The sequence below is a fragment of the Tiliqua scincoides genome, chromosome 2, assembly GCF_035046505.1.
Source record: "Tiliqua scincoides isolate rTilSci1 chromosome 2, rTilSci1.hap2, whole genome shotgun sequence".
Taxonomy (NCBI): domain Eukaryota; kingdom Metazoa; phylum Chordata; class Lepidosauria; order Squamata; family Scincidae; genus Tiliqua; species Tiliqua scincoides.
The window spans coordinates 89,586,348-89,607,538 of record NC_089822.1 but is presented as its reverse complement, the minus strand read 5'-3'; the positions used below and the strand labels follow the sequence as shown (position 1 = coordinate 89,607,538).

The following is a 21,191-nucleotide window of genomic DNA, read 5'->3' as shown; positions in this document are numbered from 1 at the left end:
CAGTTGCAATTTTACAGATTGATTAAACATTGGTAGAATGTTAAACTCGAGATCTAGCAGCAGCCTGGGTGTTGCTTCTCACATGGCATAGTGGCAAAATGTAGTGTGCTATAGAGTGCAAACTCAATGGCAATGAGTGTACAATGGTAGCAGCCACCACAACTTCCTCTAATCCTACTTGAACCTAGGTTGGTAATTGAATGGTCAAGCGTCTTCCTGATAGGGGCCATTTGTGGCCCTGGAGCTGATAGTTGCTGATTCTGAGTTCACACACACACACAGAGAGAGAGAGAGAGAAAACAAGAAGCTGTGAGTAGCTTCTTCTCTCTCTCTCTCTCTCTCTCTCTCTCTGTGTGTAAACAAATGAGCTGGTAACAGCACTAATGCAAAATGAAGACATTAAACATTCAACAACCAGACACCAATAATCTCTGTCTACATGCTGAGAAACAAAATTGCTTTCTCAGCAAACTAGCTTCCCTGGGAAAGTGCTCTCTATTGACACCATCACAGGTAGATACTGATCGCTCCTTGTAACCTAGCAACAACAAGAGCAGGATCTACAATGGACTTAACCTAAAAGAGATATGATGATTTACAAATAAGTGTGCATTGGGCAATCTCGGTAATAAGTTAACATGACAATTGCAGCGCTTCTTCTGTATTTTTGTGTTGAAGGGCTTTGGATACAGAAAGCTTTGGGAAATTAAAAATTAAATTGAAAACTCAAGAGCTGGAAAGATTAATTGCTTTTACTTAGCCTATGTTAATATTTTAAAACAATGGTAGATGCAAGAGAAAGAAAAAATGGGGCAAAATTGGATTTTAAAAAATGTTTTAAAATTCACTGTGGCATCTGGAAAGCTCTGATCATGATAGGAACATGATTCTATTTACCCTCCTCATCCCTGAAAAAAGCCAGTTCTATATTTTCTATGTGATGTTGCAAGTCTAATTTTCTAGGCCTGTGAGTCAATACAGTTTAATAAAGTACTGGAAAGTCTTTGGTTTGAATTGGTTTGAATTTTGGAGAAGCCTGAAAGGGGATGTGATAGCACTCTTCAAACACCTGAAGGGCTGTCATGTGAAAGAAAGATGTTCTTAAATGCCTCTGAGAGCAGAACTAGATCAAATGGATACAAACTAGAAGAGACATTCTGGTTGGACATATGGAAGAAATTCTTGATAGTAAGGGTGGTTTGGCAGTGGATCAGACTGTTGAGGGAGATGTGGATTCCCTCTCAGTGGAGATCTTCAAGTAGAAGCTTGACAGGTACCTACTGGAGATGCTTTAGGAGGATTTCCTGCCCCAGGTAGAGGTTGGACTAGATGACCTTGTGGGTCCCTTCCAACACTGTGATTCTGTATTCAACACATGGACTCTGGCAGCATTGCTCATGCAACTTATTCCTCCTGCATCACCAGAGCAGCCTGTTACTGCTCTACATTCTGCAGCAATCACTGCAGCAGACTGAAGGTAAACTGCAGCTTTTAGTCCAGCAAGGATCAGATCACCCTGCAGAGCCAATATGATCCCATCTGACCTCAGAACTGTTGACTCTCTGACCTGGCTCACCGTATCTCTGTGCAAACGGAACATATCACAGACTATCTGAAGACACACTTGACCTGAAACACCTGTCCTTTCATGGATACTACCCTTCAGCCCTGACAAATATGTCTTCTTCCTGATATATTTGTTTTCTATATACAGGAATTTATTTTTATATAGGGACAATTAAGTAACAGGATGTTAAAGGTTTATTCATGCTTCTTGTTACAGATTTGTGCAATAATAATAACTAGGAGAATAATGGTAATAAAGCAATTGAATACACCCATGCATTTTTCTTTTGTTGTGGCTGAAATCTTGAACCATGTACACTCTGATTACACTTTGAATATACATTCCTGAAAAGCATAGTTGGATACATTTTTCTGAGTGTCAGTACCAACTATTGATTTAATGCTGGTTTACTCAGGAACAATTTCTACATAATATTTATTATGTATTAAGCAACAAATGGCCCAATCCTATGGGCATGTTATGCCAGCAAAACATGTTCTGTTGGCATAATGTGCTTTCCGGCTGTCACTAACATGACACCGCCAGAGTGCATGGCCTGGCTGCTGCTGCTGCAAGTGATGAGTGGCTGGGTCCATGCAAAGACAGATTGAGGATGCCCACCGGTGCAGGTAAGGTTGCACAGGGAGGCAGGGAGGGCGTGGAATAGAAAGGAAATGGGGTGGGATGAAAGGTGAATCAGGCCCTAGAAGGGGGTGAGTTCAACGGCAGAGGTGCTTGCTGAATTCAAACCCCCTTCTTGGGCTTGATCCACCTTTATGTGTCAACACAGATCTATGCCAGCAATTTCACTGGCACAGGTCCAAATTGACAGATGGCGGAAGCTGGGGCTTGCCCCAGGGCAAGGGAACATAGATTCCCTTACCTTGAGGAGGCCTTTTTGAATTTCCTCCTTACAAGTGCCAGGCTTGCTCATAAATGGAGCAGCACACCACCTGCCCCACCTAAGCTATACTAAAATTGCTCCTCATAATTCTTGAGAGCTGGTGCAGCATAGTAGCTCAATGACTGGGCTATGACCCAGGAAGACTCTTGTTTGAATTTCACTGCTACTATTCTCACTAGTTGATTTTAGGCAGACTACTCCTCACCCACAACAGGGGGAAAATATTCACCTTTCAGGTTTGTTGCAAGGATAGTAACAGGTATTTATATACCGCCTTTCTTGGTCTTTTATTCAAGACTTTATTCAAGGCGGTTTACATAGGCAGGCTTAATTTAAATCCCTTATTAAATAGGGATTTTTACAATTTGAAAGAAGGTTCTTTCTTTCAAGAACCACTACATTCAGGTGTTTCATTCCGATCTGGCTTCACATTCTGGCCTCCATCCTCCCACGCTCAGAGCAGATGGAATAGCTCGGCTTCAGCTTGTTAGCTGCTTCAAGGTCGCATGGTGCCGGTGGTCTCGAACTGGCGACCTTGTGGATGTTATCTTCAGGCAGACGGAGGCTCTACCCTCTAGACCAGACCTCCTGCCCTTACACTAATACACATGGATTACAGCAATACACATGGAGCATTCTGAATGCTATAGAAATGGCAAGTATTATTGTTATTCTCTGGACTATGTCATCCATTATGTCATCCACAAGACACAGATCATCCTAATATATTTAGAAAGAGGAATCTAGACTTAATCCAGGCCATCCACTTAAAAGTGTTTATCACGCCAGAAATTAGTATTCAGATTAACCCTGTTTGATCATTATTGCAACCATGGTCAATGCCCTTGGTTATAACTGACTGAAAGCATGCTAACAAGCCCCACAGTCCGTACTGGCATGCTCTGTAGCTCTGACCTCAGTTTCCCCATGGACTGCATTTGTGTAGAGAAACACACTTTTTCTGGAGCGAATGTCTCCCCATACCTGAAAATGGTGGTAAAGGAGTGTTTGCAATTCCTCTGGGAAAAACTCTCCCCTGAGACAGCATTACACACAAACAAATGCTGCCCATGGGGAGACCAGGGTGTGGGGAAAAGCACATTGACAATGGCAGTGGAACTTGCGAGCCCACGCCAGGATCTTGTATTACTGTGGAAAATCTCCACAGGTAGATAACATTTGAAGAGGACTCATGTCACAAGTGACCCCTTTGCGCCCATGGTATACTTTTCTTGTGAATACGCACCACTGCCCTTATAACAGAATCTGGTATTTACTACATCCAGGAAAATGCATGGAAACAGATTTTCCATAAGTCACGGTAAAATGCCGGGTCTTATCACATGAAGCATATTTAGGAGTTAACTATACCAGGGGGGAGGGGAGGAAGCATAACACCTTATGGTGGTTTTAGCACATCAGAAGTAAACATGAGATTAAGGGATGGGAGAAAAGACAGTACACAGAAGTGTATGTTGTTGACACGTACATACTGCCTCATGGAAATAAAACACCCACTTGGAAGAAATAAGGCATCCGTTTGCCAGGGGTGTTTTGCACAAGATAACCCACACAGGGGAGAAACCTGATACAGCTTAGGAATGTTAAAATTGGTTTTGTAGTCAGTCAGGTAACAAAAGCTGAGTTCCTTGTTTGCATCGAATTATTGATGCTTGAAAAATTCCAGCTATTTCTGCAATGTTTGTTTGAAGTGGAGATAGTACCTTGCTTGTTTTTCCAAAAATAAAGTTTGTCAAAATTGCCCTATTATTTCCTAGAGTCTATGGATTGGGCTTTGCTCAGTCATTGTCCAAGTTGGGTTCTAGCACCAATCACTGATACAGAGAACCCTCAATTTAACAGAGCTTAATTACACAGACTTCAGAAATGGACATTCTGCTCCATTGAAAATTAGTAGTGTACGTTTTGCAGATGTGTATTTCCACTGAGTTCAGTGCATTTGGATTTAATGGACTTTCAGCATTAATAGAACCCTTCCTTCTATTCCATTAAACTGAGTGTTCACTATACTACCAACTTTGTTTTCCATCCTTATTAGGAAAACTTATAACATCCTACTGCTGAAGTATTCAGTCTGTGCGTCCTGCCTCCCTGGTGAGGCATGGCTAGCCTCCAGGGGCGTCGCCAGGCATCTCCTGGAGAGAGGTGAGGCTGCTCTGCTCAGCTGCACGTGCTGCCTGCTGACTTGCTGCTTTTCTGCAGCTGTGAACGAGGTGGGTGGGGCAGCATGAGGCTGGAGGGCGTGTGAAACATGGTGGGGGGAGGTGGGAGAGAAGGCTGGCTGGGCAGGCAGAGGCACCCCCATCTCATCATGGAGCTCTCTCCATGTGCAACCTCGCCCCAAGGACTACATTTCCCAGTGTGCCCCTCGCCCTGGGCATCCCGGGATTGGTCAAGGCTGCTTGGGAAGGAAGGAGCCATCCTGCTCCTAGTGGGGGTGTGTGTGTGTCTCCAAATGCCCTAGCCTGTATCCCTCCGTCTTGCCTGGGGGGAACAGAGGTGGCATCTGCATGTGTGTGAGCAGCCCCCATCTATTTTTGGGTGAGTTGTAATCTTGCTGGGTGTGGCTGCAATCCTTTCCACACTTTCCTGGGAGTAAGCCCCATTGACTCAAATTGGGCCTACTTCTGAGTAGACCTACATAGGCTTGGGGGTCTGTGTCAGCTTAACCAAGAATCCTCACCTTTCTTTTTTCTCCCCCTTCAAAAAAGGAAAAAAGCCACCCTTGATGGCTTTGTCTCCAAAAATTGATTAAAAATAAAAATCCCCATTCCTTTTTAGCCATTCCCCTTTTTCCTCCTGCTTCCTTTTGGGGAGGGGGGTACTGTGTTGGCTGCTATTGTAAGTCAAAAGGCACAATCCTAGCTAGGTCTACTCAGAAGTAGGTCCTATTGTATTCAATGGGACTTACTCCCAGGAAAGTGGGGTTAGGATTCCAGTCAAACAGTCTCTAGGTCTCAGTTTGCATCAGTTTGCAATTAGCAGATACACACAAAACAAAGTCTTCCCCTCCTGCAAATTCATCACTTCTCCCCTCCCTTTCCAAAACCCTCCCGGTGTTCTGCTAACAAACTCAGGACACAAGCCTAACCAGGTCTACTCAGAAGTAAGTCCTATTTTGTTCAGTGGGGCTTACTCTCAGGTAAGTGTGGTTAGGATTGCAGCCTCAGAGTGCTGGCAGCCTTGTTGCTAGTGTATAATTATAACACCTTCATCCCCATTTTGGGGGTAACTGAGGTGAGGTGTTGTAATGGGGAGCCGTGGCCAATGGCTACAATGATCAGGGGAAGTGCAAACCAGAAAAGTTCAAGAACCACTGTCCTGGTGTGTCCCTAATAATTGCTTGCCTGCAGTTTTGATTGGTTTTAACAATCAAAATAATGCTAAAAGTTGTATATCCATCCAGAGGAAGAAGACAAGGCTGTAAAACACCAGCTTATGGGTGCAAGTTGGAGGTGCCCTACAGTCTGCCAGATCACTCTTTTCAGAGACATTGATTAAGGGTTTGGGAAAATGAACACACAACACCTTTTATGTGTTCCCAAATAATCACTCCCAATCCCAAAAACATCTGGTTAGGATCTCCCAGCCTGCCATGTCCTGATCAATACCTAAGCATTTCCCCAGTATCCAATAATGGGGAGGCAACCTAAGTGTCTCACTCCTGGAGTGAGCTGGAGACCCCCCTTGCTTCATTCTCAGCTCTCCAAAGCACTACAAGGAACTGCACACTGAGGCTTGGCAGGCTGACTTCAGGATGGTACCTACCATCCTGCTGTGACCTTTTCTCTTGCAACTTCCCTCTGTCAATCCCTCCTCCCTTCTCAGTAGCCATGGGGAAGGGACTAAAGAGTAGAACACTCCTAACCCTCCTTCCCCCAAATTATTCCCTTTTCCTTTCTTAGTGGTGCACCAAATACAAGCACATACATGCTCTCAGCAAGATATATGAACACACACAACCTCACCAATTAAGATAATGTTTCCGGCATTTTTCTTGAGCCAGCAGTGAAGCACCTTAGTTTTGATGTTTGTTCTTTTACAATAAATATTATGGCCCAATCTTCTTGAACAGTTGTACTGCCAGAACATGTGTTCCAATGACATAACACACTTCATGGTGGTTGTGAACACAACTCACTGGAGAGTGAGGGCTGGCTCTGCCAGAAGTGTCAAGTGGCTGGCTCTGCACAGCAACAGACATCACATGCTGGCTGCCTCAGGTAGGATCACGCAGGGGGCTGGAGGGAGGTGGAAGGGGGAAGTCGACGGAGGCAGGGAGGAGAGTGGGTCAGGAAGCAGCAGATTTGACAGTGCTACCTGCCATATCCTGACCTCCTTTACAGAACCAATCCTCCTCGTGGGTCCACATAGACTTTCCCCAGTGATATCGCTGGGGAAGGTTCAAGGTGACCCATCAGTAAAGGTGTTTTTCAAACATCTCTATCCATAGGTAAAGAGGAAGCGGCAGTGGAATTGTTTATTAAGTTGTAATTAAAAACAGAAAAAAACCCACATTTTGCATTTTAATTCAACACATTTTCAAAACACACACACAATTTTCAAATGATTGGGCTGGCAGAGACCCCTCAGGGGAAGGGAACAAATGTTTCCTTTCCCCAAGGAAACCTTCAGAGACCAAAACTCCCCTGCAGGATGCAGATGCCACATAGTTGTACTAGAAATCTGTTTGATTGGAAGCTTCTCCTGGTTTATTCTTTAAAAGGGATTGCTCTCTCGCTCTCGCTCTCTCTCTCCCCCCATCTGCACGGACTCTAACCAGTTAAAGATTCTTATCAAGAATCTGTTTCATTTTGCCTCCATCACTCCCCTTTGGAAGGGCAGGACTAGCCATCCTGTATTCTTCTCCAGGGCACATTTATTAAATAGATGCAGCTCCTCCATGCAGCTCCCCTGGTCACGTTTTAGGGCACAGCTTCTCAACATGTGGGTTGCAACCCACCAGTGAGTTGCAAGCCCATGCCAGGTGGGTCATGACCTGGACCATCCTGCCCACCCTTGGCTCCAAAGCGGAACCATTCCGGAAACATTTGGAGGCACTGGAAGGATCAGAGTGGCCCACAGAAGCATCCAGAAGTCACTTCTGGTAAATTGGAAATGACTTCTGAAAACCAGAAATGACTCCTGGGTGCTTCTGTGGACCATTCTGATGCCCAAGGAGACTGATAGAGAATGTCACTGTCCCAGAAGAGGCCTCTAGAGCCTTGCAAGAAGGAGCAGCATGTTGCAACCCACCAGGGAGGACAAGGTGGGTCGCAGCTCTGGAAGGTTTGGGAATTGCTGGTTTAGGGCATTCACCCCTGACTCAGAGCCAAGGATTGCTGAAATGACAAGTCCCAGCTTTTCACTATCTATTTCCCATGATGGAGTGGGGGAGGAGGTCAAAGAAGATATGAACTGCAGGCACAGCCGTAAGCCACAAAGTTTTTGGGGTTCAGTCTGCAATCCTAGCCCAAAGAGAACCCAACCAGCATTCCAAGTTGGAAAGATTTATGTACAAACCTCACTGCAGACCCCTCAGAAACATATCAGTACTCAAAACTGAACACCATTGTCCCTAAAAACAAGGGGCTGAGTCTGTACTATCTCAGGGTGAGAAATGAAAACACCAGCCAGGTGGACACAATCCCCCCCCCCCAAAAAAAACAAAAACTGTGGTTTAACTTATGTCTTACCCTCTTCCCAGTGCTCTAATATCCCTCCAAACCCTACTCTGGATAAATTCAGACTAAAGAATAACCAACTCAAGACCCAAGCCTGACTGAGGACAAAATCCCTCCTGGCATTGATATTCAAAGATATTGTGTTCCTCTGCCTGAGGTGAATCTTGCTAAGATGTGGCTAAAGAACATGTGGTGAATGGTGCCTGTGCAGGTGTTCCCAAAACACTGGAGGGAACTGACCCACTGCATACCAGGGTTCCCAACTCAGCTGACATCAGTGAATTCTGCGAGCCCAAGTCAACTGCTGATCTCACTGCTGGGAACTCTTTGCCAGGTTTGGGGGAGGTTCCTGAGATGCAGAGGCATTCCTGCAGAGGGGCAAGTTTTTTCTGGAGCAGCGATGCCTGTATAAAGCACTCCTCCCTTTGCTTTCAAAGCCACGACTGGCTCTGAAAGCAAAGGGAAGGAGTGCTTTACACAGGTGTCGCTGCTCCTGGAAAAACTTAGTATTTTGCCCTTCTCCAGAAATGTCACTGCTGAGATGCCCTGTTCCTGGTGATCTCTGGCTGTTCCTTGATAGCCCTCTTTGTCCAATGACTCTTTAGTAAGCAATTGTGGGGTTTCTAAAAACACAGAATTGTGGCAAAATGGCCACCCCATGAGAAGAAATCTACCTGTATGATTGAAATTCCCAGTGCACAAGGGAGGACTGAACTTGCTGCATGACTGCGCCTTCCTAAGGGCCACAACTAGGTGCACAAGCAATCAGAAGCCAACCCCCTTGAAGAGCTGGAGATAGCATCATTATTTGGAGCCACAGCTCACTCTGCCCTTATGCCATTCAAGTAAAGGGTATAAAGCAGCCTTTAATGAAAAGTTCTTAATGTGGGACATCCATGTGTTAACAGCATAAGTCGTACATGTGTGGTGGATGACCAGATGCTCAGTTAAGTGAGGGGTCCTGGCACAGCAGATCCCACGGGGGGGGGGGGAGGTAAAGGGTATAAATTGTACCGGAACCAAGGAGTAAAGAGTATACCTAGAAATTTACTGCACTATTACATTTTCCTGTTTCACCCACACTCGCTACCCATATGGGATCCCTGCTGTTCTTGCTGCACGGTCTCTGCCACTGCCACATCATCTTCAACCTGGCTTCCCACAAGTCATGCCTGGGGGCACTACTATGGGCAGCACCTCAGAGACTGCTGCCTCACGCCATATGTGCCAGGCTGAGGAATGCATACATGACACTCCTTAACACAGTGACAGATCTGGGAGGAAACTGGCCTGCTACAGTAGCTCTTTGGCTTGCGGATCTGCTTACCATGAAGGAGTGTATAGGAGCTCAGGGACACAGCTGTGGGGCTACAGCTGCTGCAGAAGTTTTGATAACTGGAAATTTCTTGGGAGCTCAGCTGGTCTCGTGGAATGCAAAAAATGGAGGCTGGGCTGACTGGAAGGCCAGTTCTACTGAGGTCAGGTCTACTCAAACCTGGACTCCAGAGATTTTTTGCCTTCCATGTGCCCTGTTTTGCCCTCTCCCCACCCCATCCCACCTCTCCAATTGCCTCTTCCCTCTGTCCTGTTTTGACCCCTCCCTCTTTGGGAAGAGATCAAAAAGAAATTTGTACCCCCTGATAAAATTCCTCTTGGAGGCCCTGGTGGTGGAATAACCAACCAACTATAGAATCAGCACTGGAGTCGTGCATGCTTGTGGAGGTAATAAAGGAGGGTGGATGAAGAGACCTGGGGTGGGGAGATGGCATCTTTCCTCAGCACTCCCACAGATGCATGAAGCACTCCAAATTATGACCCAATTATGGCATATACCCTTGCAGTGACATAGCTGGCCCCTCTAGTACTTGGGGCTGTGACTTTTGAAGTTACCCTCTCCCCAAGAATTGCCTGACCCAGAACTAACTGGAGCAACAGAATGACTACACAGGTGGAGCCTGTTTATCCATGGAATTTTCATCCGCGGATCTGGCTCAATGAGAGTTCCCTGGACCTGCGTGGAGGGTTTTCTTAAGCCTACAGAGGCAGCGTGTGACAGTCCACTGCCTCTGCAGGCTTCAGAATGACCTTTTCAGCAAAACAAAACAAAACAAAACAAAACCAACAAAAAACACTACTTCCAGTTTTCCAAGGGAAACTGGAAGTGACTTTTTTTACCATATAAGGCATTGAAGTGCTCCAGGGGCTTCAGAATGGCCTTTTCAGCCAAAAAAAAAGTAGCAGAAGTAGTGGGCTTTTTTGGCTGAAAAGGCCATTCTGAAGCCTGCAGAGGCAGCAGGCAGCTGCCTCTGAGGGCTTCAGAAAGGAGGGCTTTGGAGGGCTCAGGCAAGGCCGAGTGCAGATTTGTTTATCCATGAAAATCAGCATTCACAGCAGTCCGAGAACGGATGTCCCGTGGAAACCAATACCCCACCTATACTTTTTATTCATGTTCTTAAAGACAGTGCTGAAGCAGAAATCCCCTCAAAATCATACCTTCAGCTCTGGGAGTCTCACTCCTTTATCCCTACGGCTGATTCACACATGCATGTAAGGGGGTGAACATAAAAGCCAAGGAGGGCTATGCCATATAAAAAATGGCAAAGTGAACAACAAATTCAGTGGGCATTGCTCTCAAGTAAATGCACACAAGTTTGCAGCATTAGACAAACCTTTCTCTTCTTTTGTCTCTGTCTCTCCATCCCTGTCTGTTTCTTCAAACACTATGCACCACAACAAATCAAGTGGATGGTTCGACAAAAAACAAAACAGTGAAGCACACGGGGTGGGCTTCCATCTTATTAAATAAAAAGCATTGCAGCTCGACGCACCACAAGTCAGGGCGTTCCATCCTCAGTCTAATGGCTATTCCACAATCAGCTAAAATACCTTCGCTCCACATCATCAACCGGCTGCTGTATTTACTCAACACAGCTTTGGTTAAAGCAGACTACATCTGGATTACAAACTGCTTTTCGCTTAACTTAATGAGAATAAATGCATTGCATTTAAATAATCTAATAACAAAGTGATTCCATCAGAAGGACTTAATTAAGGATGTGTTTAAGGACACCACAGGATCACAGCTAATGTGCCCATTGGCTTTGCACTATCAAGCTCTCTGTAATTCAATTCTCAGTCTATCAAATGGTGGAAAAGCAACCACTTTGTGCCTCTGAGAAAACAGCTTCTTATCAGCTTACATTAATCAACAAATTGCTAAAAAAAAATCTCTTTTCTATCTATACAGTGGAAGCATGAAGTAGTATGGAATCTTGTACTGTACATATGGAATTAAGAACATGAGTTGCCAGGTTGCAACCAAGAGATCCACACTGATTTTTTAAATGCTCCAGTGAAGCTAGAAGTGAGGCAGCCAGGGCTTTTCACTTCTATTCCCTTCCATCTCATCTGCCCGCTTTCACCAAGGTTTCCATCTTTTCAGCCACCACTACCCCTGCAGCAGGATCTTAAACAGTGTCTTGATCTGAAAGAATTAGCATGCGATAATGCTTACGTTCATGCTGCAAAAAGTTTTGCCTGCTGATTTCAGCACATCAAACCACTACTACTAAACACACAAAAGTAGGCTAAGTATTTTTTTCTGATCAGTTGGCAACCCTATTTCCTGCCTCTTGTGGTTGGCAACCTTCAGTCTCGAAAGACTATGGTATAAGCCTACAGCACCTGGCGTTCCCAGGTGGTCTCCCATCCAAATACTAACCTGGCCTGACCCTGCTTAGCTTCTGAGATCAGACAAGAACAGGCGTCTGCAGGGTAACAGTTGCTGTTAGAGGAGACCAGACAAAGAGGAGAAGCTGTGGCTGCCCCTTTGTTTGCAGCTGCACCTGGGGATGTAAACATGCAGTGTAGGTCTCTGGGTTGCAGTGTGGCAACCCTGCACAAAAGGTGTTGTATTCTGTGCTAATCATACTTCCAGTTCTACAGACCACATGATCGACCAAATGCAAAGGAGGGCAGGGCTCCCATATATTGGATAGTTGCACAGAATAAATGAGCTACATCTGCTGAAACCACCTCTTCTACACAAAGAGGTTGAGGAGCCACACTTCCTTTGCATCTGGTCACCCTCTGGATCATTTTCTAGAAGGCAAAATGGTCCCCAAGAACACAGAAGTGAGCCATCCCTGTGAGAGAAAAGGAGATCCTGTGCCTTGAAGGGGCTGCCTAAGAGAGCAGAAAGCTTTCTCTGGAGCTCAGAACCACAGTGGTAAGAGGAGTGGATGTCGAGGGAAGGAGAGGAAAGGTAGGGTTGAAATAAATTAAATAAAAATGAATCAATAAGACAACCTGCTGCTTTTCTCTGTCCTAACCGTTAAAGGCAGAGAAGCATTGTTCTTTTTAAAATATAACAGCATACACAGAGAAGCACAAAAAAAACCTAGAATAATGAAAAAAGGTATTTACAAACAGTTCCTACAAGATGGGCATGCTACACACCATACATCTGCACTGGCAATTAATGATTCCCCCATGAGACTTTGTTACTACCTACTGTTGACAGTGAGCTAAAAGATGAGCAAAAAGGGGGAAACCTCCTGAACAGAGAGCAAGTTTCTCAGCTTAAAAGCCAACCCTAATGTTAAAGAAGTATAAATGAGAATACAGTTCTATTTTTAATGGCGTAATGGATTGTCATCTAAACCAACAGTTGCAAAGACGATGCTGAGGGAGCTCTTCATGTGTGTTTTCCTCTTCTTCTCTACCTGCTCCTCCCATCCCACTTCGCTTTTGTCTATCATCTAGCTCAGTGGTTCCCAAACTGGTAGAACGCAACCCACCAGCCAGGGAAAGCACTTGTCCCTGTCCCTTAAGGGGCGGGGAGGGGGGAAGGCAGCAGTGCGATCCCCAGGATCATGCTGCTGCTGGGGACGGGGATTTTTTAACTTACCAGCAGTCAGTGCCAGAGTCCTGGAGGGTGCAGGGGGTCTGGGGAGCCCTCCACAGGGCTCCCAATGCCTCCAAATATGTAAAGGAAAAAAAGTGGCACTTCTGGTTTTTGTCATGAAACTGGAAGTGCCAATTTTTTTTCTTTTTCTTTACATGTTTGGAGGCGCGGGGGGGGGGGCCCTGCAGAGGACTTCCCAGACCTCCCAGGACTTTGGCGTTGGCTGCTGGTAAGATAAAAAAAAAAAAACTCTTCCCCTCCCCAGCAGCAGCATGGTCCTGGGGATTGTGTTGCTGCCATAGCCCCTCCCCAACACACACTTATAGTGCTCCTATTTCCATTGTAGGAGTTTGGGAAGCACTGGTCTAGCTTCATATCTGCAGTGAGCATTTGTTTTGTTTTGCTGAACCGAAGGCAAAACTTGCAGGCACAGTTATCTGTGCATTTGGCTCTATGCATGAAAGAATAGACTTGGGGTGGAGATGATATTAATCAGGAAAATGGCAGAAGAAGTGATGTGATTCACAGGTCTTCTGTGCCAGGTTTAGTCTGGCCCCAAGACCTCGATTAGCCACTGCCAGCCAGAGCAGAAAATGCTGGTCAAGTTGGACCAATGATTCTGATTCAATATTAAGCAGTTTCACAGGATGTGACACAATATAACTACATTAAAGCAGGGTGACTAGATACAATGGTGCCTATGCTTTGATCATTGTATGGAAGAGGGACTTTTGGTAGGTGTGGCTTTTTAAGCCCTTCCATGTTGAGTGGCACCTGCCAAAATTCTCTCTTTTCTACAGTGGTTAAAGGTATAAGCACTCTGTCCTCCATTGCATCTGGTCCCCCTGATTAAAGGCACCCCCCCTCTCATATAGAGGATCTGGCAAATGCAGGCTGTAGTGTGGGCTTGTCTGACACTTGCTGAGTGCAAGATGCGTGAAGGTGCTCTTTAAGCATCTTTACTTCACCGGCTGAGAATTTGGGCTGCCAAGATGTGACAGTAAGGAGGCCGAGCTTTGCTTTGCAAGGAAAATGAGGGCAATGTGGCAAAGATGCATAAAAAGGCCACACCTTCTGCTTGAGACATCAATCCATTATTCATTCTCCAGCGCTTCTTCCCCAATCCATTTTTGCATCTTTTGTCCTCTGCAGTGTCAATAGTTTATAGCAACTGTCCCTGTGCTCCAGAGCAAAACAAATGCACCTGGCTATTGTGCCTTACAAACATTTGTGCGAGAGGCCACACAGGAAGATTAACCGCCCGACGGCCCCTTGGTTGATAAGAATAAAATGTGGTATTTCAAATCACTCAAAAACGTTCTGCAGTGATCATGGAAAAAGCAATCACATATTCATAAAAGGATGTTCAGCTCTTCTGGGGTGGAGGGCTGCCAGGCTGCAACCCAGGGAACTTGGAAATGCATCAATAAAGCAGGAGACAAGGGAGCTGCGGTTGCTGTCACCACTTCCTCCCTCCCGAGTCCTTTTATCTGCCCACTTAGGATTACTATTGCCTGAGTTCGAATTCACATGGCGTTATGGTGGACGTTGGGCAGCCCAAACCTAACTCCCTTGTGGCAATGCAGAAGTACCAACATGATGCATGCTGTACCCTGTAAGGGGGAATTTTAGCCTCCAGATGCCTCCTTTGGGTAAGGGAGCATTTTTTCCCTTGCCTTGGGCTAGGGTCCTGTTGGGCCACCAGGTGTACCTGGATTTGCAACAGCTCCATAGCTGGTGCAAGTCCACTTGGACCTGTGAAGGCAGATCAAGGTTGGGAAGGAAGTTTGAATTCGGCAGACACTGCTGCCACCAAACCCAACCCTACCTGGTCCTGTTCTGCTCTCCACTCCACTCCTGTTACCTTCCCGTTCTGCCTGTCCCCTCCCTCCCTCTACACACACCTACTGGAGCTATCAGGTATCTGAAGTCTGCTGGCAGGCAGAGTTGGGCACTTGCTGCTTGTGCTGCATGCTCCAATGTATTGCCTTTTGCGACAGAGGGAAAGTGTCATATGCCAATCGCTCAGGTGGCATATGGTGCCAATAACATTGGGCTGTAAGTTGTTTGTAACAACTTGTAGTTCTGGAAAGAAATGAGGATTTGCATCCCCATCAAAAAATGCATCCAGTCAGTACAGTGGAATCTGGGTGAGCATTGCACATCCAGAGGGGCACCTGCTTTATCTAGACATTTGGAAAGCTGCTTCTGCATGCATGTCTCCCTTGCTGAAGGGAGGAGATAAATCAAAATGCATCATTGCTGCCTATTAATAACATGTTTGCTCTTTTTTGCTTTCAAAAAGACAGAGGCAAACAACGAAAAAAAAAACAACACACCCCAAAACATGAAAGGAAAATTATTAAAATATTCTATGTAAGGTTCTGCATATACACTTGAAGTCCTTTTTCAATGCAGCGGAAGCTATTATTTCACAGTATAACATTAGCATCTCGATAGGCAGGAATACATTTTCATCCAAAACCGAAATAGTACCTATATGTGGCTTTCAGAAACACAATGCTGGTTTACAAGCTTTTGTCTCCACAGGTTGTGTTACAGCTGAAAATGTAACCCAGAAGTACTCAGCATTGAAAAGTTTTCCTAAACTGCAAACCGAAATATACAAATAGGTATGTGCAACTTTCTTCTTTCAGTCTGGATCTCAAACCCCCATGCTGGGCTGGACATGCATAGAGCAGGCTCCTCACTGTTACACCAGGAACACAGCTGGCATAGTTCTCAGGAGTCCCATCAGGGACCATGTGGAGGCTGACATGAAGGTAAGTGTTCCCCTTCCCACCCCCTCTCAGCTGGCCTCTCTACCAGGGATGGTGTTCAGGATGCACTGGACACTGCACCAACTATCCTGAATCCTCACCCACCACCCAATAGAATTGGGTTGTAAGGAAGCAACCAGCAGCCCAATCCTAGGCATGTCTACTCAGAAGTAAGTCCCATTAGAATCAACAGCCAATGAGCCATCACCCAATAGAATTGGGTTGTAAGGAAGCAACCAGCAGCCCAATCCTAGGCATGTCTACTCAGAAGTAAGTCCCATTAGAATCAACAGCCAATGAGCCATCACCCAATAGAATTGGGTTGTAAGGAAGCAACCAGCAGCCCAATCCTAGGCATGTCTACTCAGAAGTAAGTCCCATTAGAATCAACAGGGCTTACTCTCAGGAAAGTGTGGATAGGACTGGGCTGCAAGTTACCCAAAAATATTCTAGTGGGGAGGCAGTTTGAACTAGTCTTTGACTGGGGCTGAATTGCTTCGTCCATTCATCAGTATGATTAATAAGTTAGTTCAGTGGCAGCAGATTTAAAATCTAGATTTCATCAGGGAGCAGCCCTGATGGGAAAAAAAAGTTCCATTCTGATGCCCCCATTAATTCTTCCTCCAGATGCTAACAACATTTCTTGTTTAAAAGAAAGAGAAAGGTACTTAATTCTCCCTTTGCGTGTCAGGTGGTTTAAATCAGAGGCTTCCCACTGACTGATAATCCTGATTGATACTCTGTCAAAAGCGGAACTATCCAAATGCTGCAACATAATGTGTTCTAGGTTAATTGAAATTTTTCAGTGTCTTTTCAATCAGCTGTATTCGTACCCTTATGCCTTTGTATTGTTTAATTTATTAGCTTGTTGGTGGAAAGCATGTAACCTTCTTGGCTGATTCACAGAATATATACTGGACAAGATCCACAGTTCTTCTTTGGGTCTTGGCGGTGCCAGTACCAGGCTGCTGGAAGCCCTGGGGCAAAGCCCAGCAATCTGCCCCCCACTCACCAAATGATGACACATTGGGCACTGCCACCAGTATGGTGGCATGCCTAGCCAAAAAGGCCACTTGTTGAGTGTGGAATAGATTCAGTAACCAACCAACTCAACCAGTAACCAACCTGGTTGATCCCTGATACCACACTGGGTGTCAGGGTTATGTATGCCCAATGCCCTGGGTATCGGGTATGTTTGATTTCTCCTCATTGAACAGCTGACTCCATATCACAGTCTGCTTTCCTAACCTACCTCAGGTTTAAAAAGATTTCCCATGTGACATGGTGAACTCTTTTATTTGAAGAACACAAGTCCAAAGGTAATTTGGGCATGGGGAATGAGTTCTTTGGAACCTGCCACTCTGATGATTATATGCAAAGAGAACATATCTTTATTAGCTTGATGGAGTTTGTAGTGGGCTTGCCTGAAAAATCTGAGTGGATCAGGTGAGTTATTCTTGTTCCTCATGTTACTCCACCTTGAGTAAGGGCAAGTAACCCTTTAACAAAGTTTACAGTGATGAGTAGATTAGGCTTTTAACACTTTGGGTAGCACCTCAATAGATGTGGTGACATTGGAAGTAGCCTGGGTACTCCATATTCTTCTTATCAAATACACATTATGACAACACTCCTGTATCATTCTGTGCAATGCATAAAGTGGTCCTCACTCTATATTGTCCAAGACAAGGGCAAGGAGATAGTAGAAGAGGCATACAGGATTGTCAGGATTCAGGGAACGTTCATTTATGAGGCTGAATGCGTTTTCTTGAGTGGTTGGGAGACTTTTAAATTTCACATGTTTTGCAGTTCTATATAACGAGTATGATCAACTTGTTCATACCAGCAGCCTCTACTGTAGAATCCTTGAGAACAAGTAAAGGAACACACGTACCTATGATTTAAATAAAGGATAGAATCTATGCATGTCGTTAGACCAACCAATGCTGGTGTCCCCATGATGTCCACTCTCTGATGGCACTACTGAATGCTTCTACTGTCACCAGTATAGAAGGTACACTGTAGAGCCTGACCATGGCGGCCCTCTGATGGGTGTGGACCCTCAGCCAGTGCCCCACTGACTGCCTGAACCCTGATTCCACCTGAGATCAGCTTTCACTAAAAGGTGAAAGCAAATGTTTCTGTTAAAATATCCTTGAGTGCTTTACCTGGGAAATCTCATTTTATGGTGTACTATATGATCTGAACGTTTCAGGTTTGTTTGATGTCTGAGGCCCAAAGGCTGAAGGCTTGGATGCAGACGCTTGTACTTTCAGGCTCGTACTTTCAGGCTTGGATGCAGAGAAGCAGATTTAGTTTTGGCATCTTCTTTTTTCTGCCTTTTCAGCTCTTTTGGATGGTTAAAAACCTGCAGACATGCTGGAATGGAATTAAAACACTGGCAATAAAATCTCTTAACATGTGAGCTACTCCAGTCATGCCAGATCTCTCCATCCAGCCTGTGCTAGTAGCAGCCGTCTGGTTAGCTTTCTTTAAAGAATGAACAGAGAATCCGAGTTTGATTTTCTTGCCTGTGCTCAAGGTATCGTCTCCAATGCTCCAAAGCTTCTTGATGATCCTCTTGATAATACAATTTAACATTGGCATGAGATGGAGGTATTAACTTGTCTCCCAGTCAATGGAGAACTCGCTTCTTTATCAACAAGAATAAGAAGGAGCCAGACAAACTGCAATAAGTAATGACACAGGCCTAAGACAGATTATTCCTCTTATCAGCATCTCCATGTTGAGGATAGTGTCGAACACGAACGAGGGACCAGCAGCAAGAGGGAATGCCATAATTATCCAGCTTGGTAAATCCAGTGACACATCATGAGTGATCAATGTCCCATTGTAAACTGGCAAGATTTTGTACTGTGGGGTCTTCATGAAATTCATGTGGCCCTGCACTGCCACTTTGTTCTGACACAATCACTTTTAAAATGTGCACAACCAACCAAATAAACCAAGCTATCTAAAACAACTGCTGCCTTTATTCTAGCCACCCATTTAAAGCACAAGTAGGGCCTTTTTATTTTATTTATTGATATATTTTTCACAATTTATATCACCCTTCCTCTAAGGATGTCAGGACAGTGTACATAGTTCCTCCCCTCCCTTTGCCCTCACAACAACCCTGTGAGGTAGGTAAGGCTGAGAGATAGTGACTGGCCCAAGGTCACCCAGGAACCTTCATGGCTTAGTGGGGACTTGATCTTGGGCCTGCCAGTTCTAAGTCCAACTCCTGAACCACTACACCATCCTGGCTCTTTTTAGAGTTGTTTTGGAGTCTTCAGGGGGAGGGGGAGAGATCTCACTGCCTGCTACCAATTGGAAAAACACATGGAGCATTAAAAAAAGGACAATAAAATTAGATTCTAAGGTTATTTCTCCTCCTGCAAGTCCAGATGTTCCTCAAGGTGTTTTAAAGTGTTAATTATGTTCTTTCTGGAAGATGGATGATATAGCATGGGATCCACTTTTGGAGGTATCTGTGATCACAGATACCAGCCCTTGATATTCTCAGCAGGGCAAAAGCTTCAGACAAGTGTCACATTTATCCATGGTGTGGAGTGTACACATTCAAACTGACATTTAATCAACAAATCATTGAGCTCACACTTGGACTGGGGCTTCTACAAAAGTAATATGCCTGCATCATTCGGTATCATCTGTATGCAACAAGTGGTATATGATTTGTTTCAAGGTAGAATTTGAGAATTGTTTTCCAAAGGGATTATATTGAAACCAGGCAAAGAGATTCGAAAAGCAAACAGCAAGCTGAGGGAAAGCTGAAGTCTACATAGCATTACCCGGGTTTTTGTATTTTTAAATCATTTCATTAATGGCAAATCTTGAAGCTTTGCTATAACTTTTCTTATCTGAAAGCACAAAAATATAGCAAAAGGGAACCAATGCCAAGAGCCCACAAAGATGCAGGTCGAGTTACCATATCAAAATAAAACACAAATTGTGTGGGTTATAGTGCTGGGGGTTATATGGGGCTCCATACAGCAGATGCTTCCATTTTAAAATATGGGATCCCATCATATCCAGGAATCTATACTGCAGAAAAAAAACCACCCTGTCCCTTTCCATCCTGCTGCATACATACAGTCTTTCATGAGAACAGGAGCTCTTGATACACAAGTGCTCATGAAATTCAGCCCTATTTGCGCAATCAACCTACTGCAAAAAAGAAATGGTTGAACCACATGCCTAGGCCCACTCATTCATGTTCTAGATGACACTAAAGTCCTACATGTTGTAAATTTTGAATGGATACATGGTGAACCTGTAGTGCCATTTCCTTTTTCAAGGCGCATGTATGGGTGGGTGAATTGGGAAGAGCCACAGCAACTGTCAATGATCACTTCTTGGAATAGTCAACATTTGAACCGCAAGAAAGCAGTGCATTGGCATTTGTTGCCGTTTCATCTTTGTACCTCCTAATAAGCAAAAATATGGATGCTCCTGAAGAATCATCACATTCACAGTCTGAAACACATGTGGTGGGAGGGGCACTGCCCCTCCTCTAGCCCATCTGAAAGGAAGTCCCTGGCACAACTGCAGTGTTCACTCCCACACCTCACTTCATAATGTGTACAACTTGCAACCCAGGGTCCTTTGTGAACCAGATTTAAAAAAAATAAAAGTATTTGGAAAAAGAACAGGAGAAATGGACAAGAGGGGAAAAAAACACCACAGGGGCAAGAACTGATTGGCAGGCCAGAGCCATCTTTTCACAGAACATGATTGGCCACAAAAGGAGCATAATTTTTCTGTGAGAAAGACAGCCCCAAGTGCAGTGGTGTGTATTTGACTCGTTTAATATGGCATTTGTGGTGTGTAGGTGCTAGCCAGTAAGAGCAAAAAAAATGCAGATCACTCTTCTCTGAGAATCCAATTCCCCTTGTGGAAGGTTGAACCTGGCAGTCAGCGCAAAATAGCATTCGTAAGGCTTATTCTCATGAGGCTTCTGAGAGAAGACAGGTCAAAGAGCAGGCATTCAGAGATAAAGGAAAATATGACACAAGGGGAGATGAACAGGAAAGAAATGCACAGGTATCGCTCCAACCTTTATCTGAAGTGCAGGGACATCGGAAGGAAGAAGCAATTCAGCTGCCATTGCTTAATATGTTCACTTGTACTATTTGTCCAGGTGAGGTAGCACACGACAGCTATCAAATGTGGACAGCTATACTCAGCGCTAACAAAGGGGTTGTTCTTGTCTCTTTTACCTACAGAGAATGTTGCACAAAGTGAGGGCTGCTTTCTGCAAGAAAAAAGAAATGGCTGAAAGAGACTATCAGCAAACAGCACCTGAGGG

General features: G+C 44.8%; 1 protein-coding gene and 1 pseudogene across 2 annotated transcripts in view; both read right to left on the bottom strand.

Annotated features, from left to right (window-relative positions):
- PLPPR1 (phospholipid phosphatase related 1) overlaps positions 1 to 21,191 on the bottom strand; it is a 141,036-nt gene that overhangs the window by 81,429 nt on the left and 38,416 nt on the right. The window lies entirely within an intron of this gene.
- On the bottom strand, positions 11,849 to 11,968 carry LOC136642632 (5S ribosomal RNA; annotated as a pseudogene).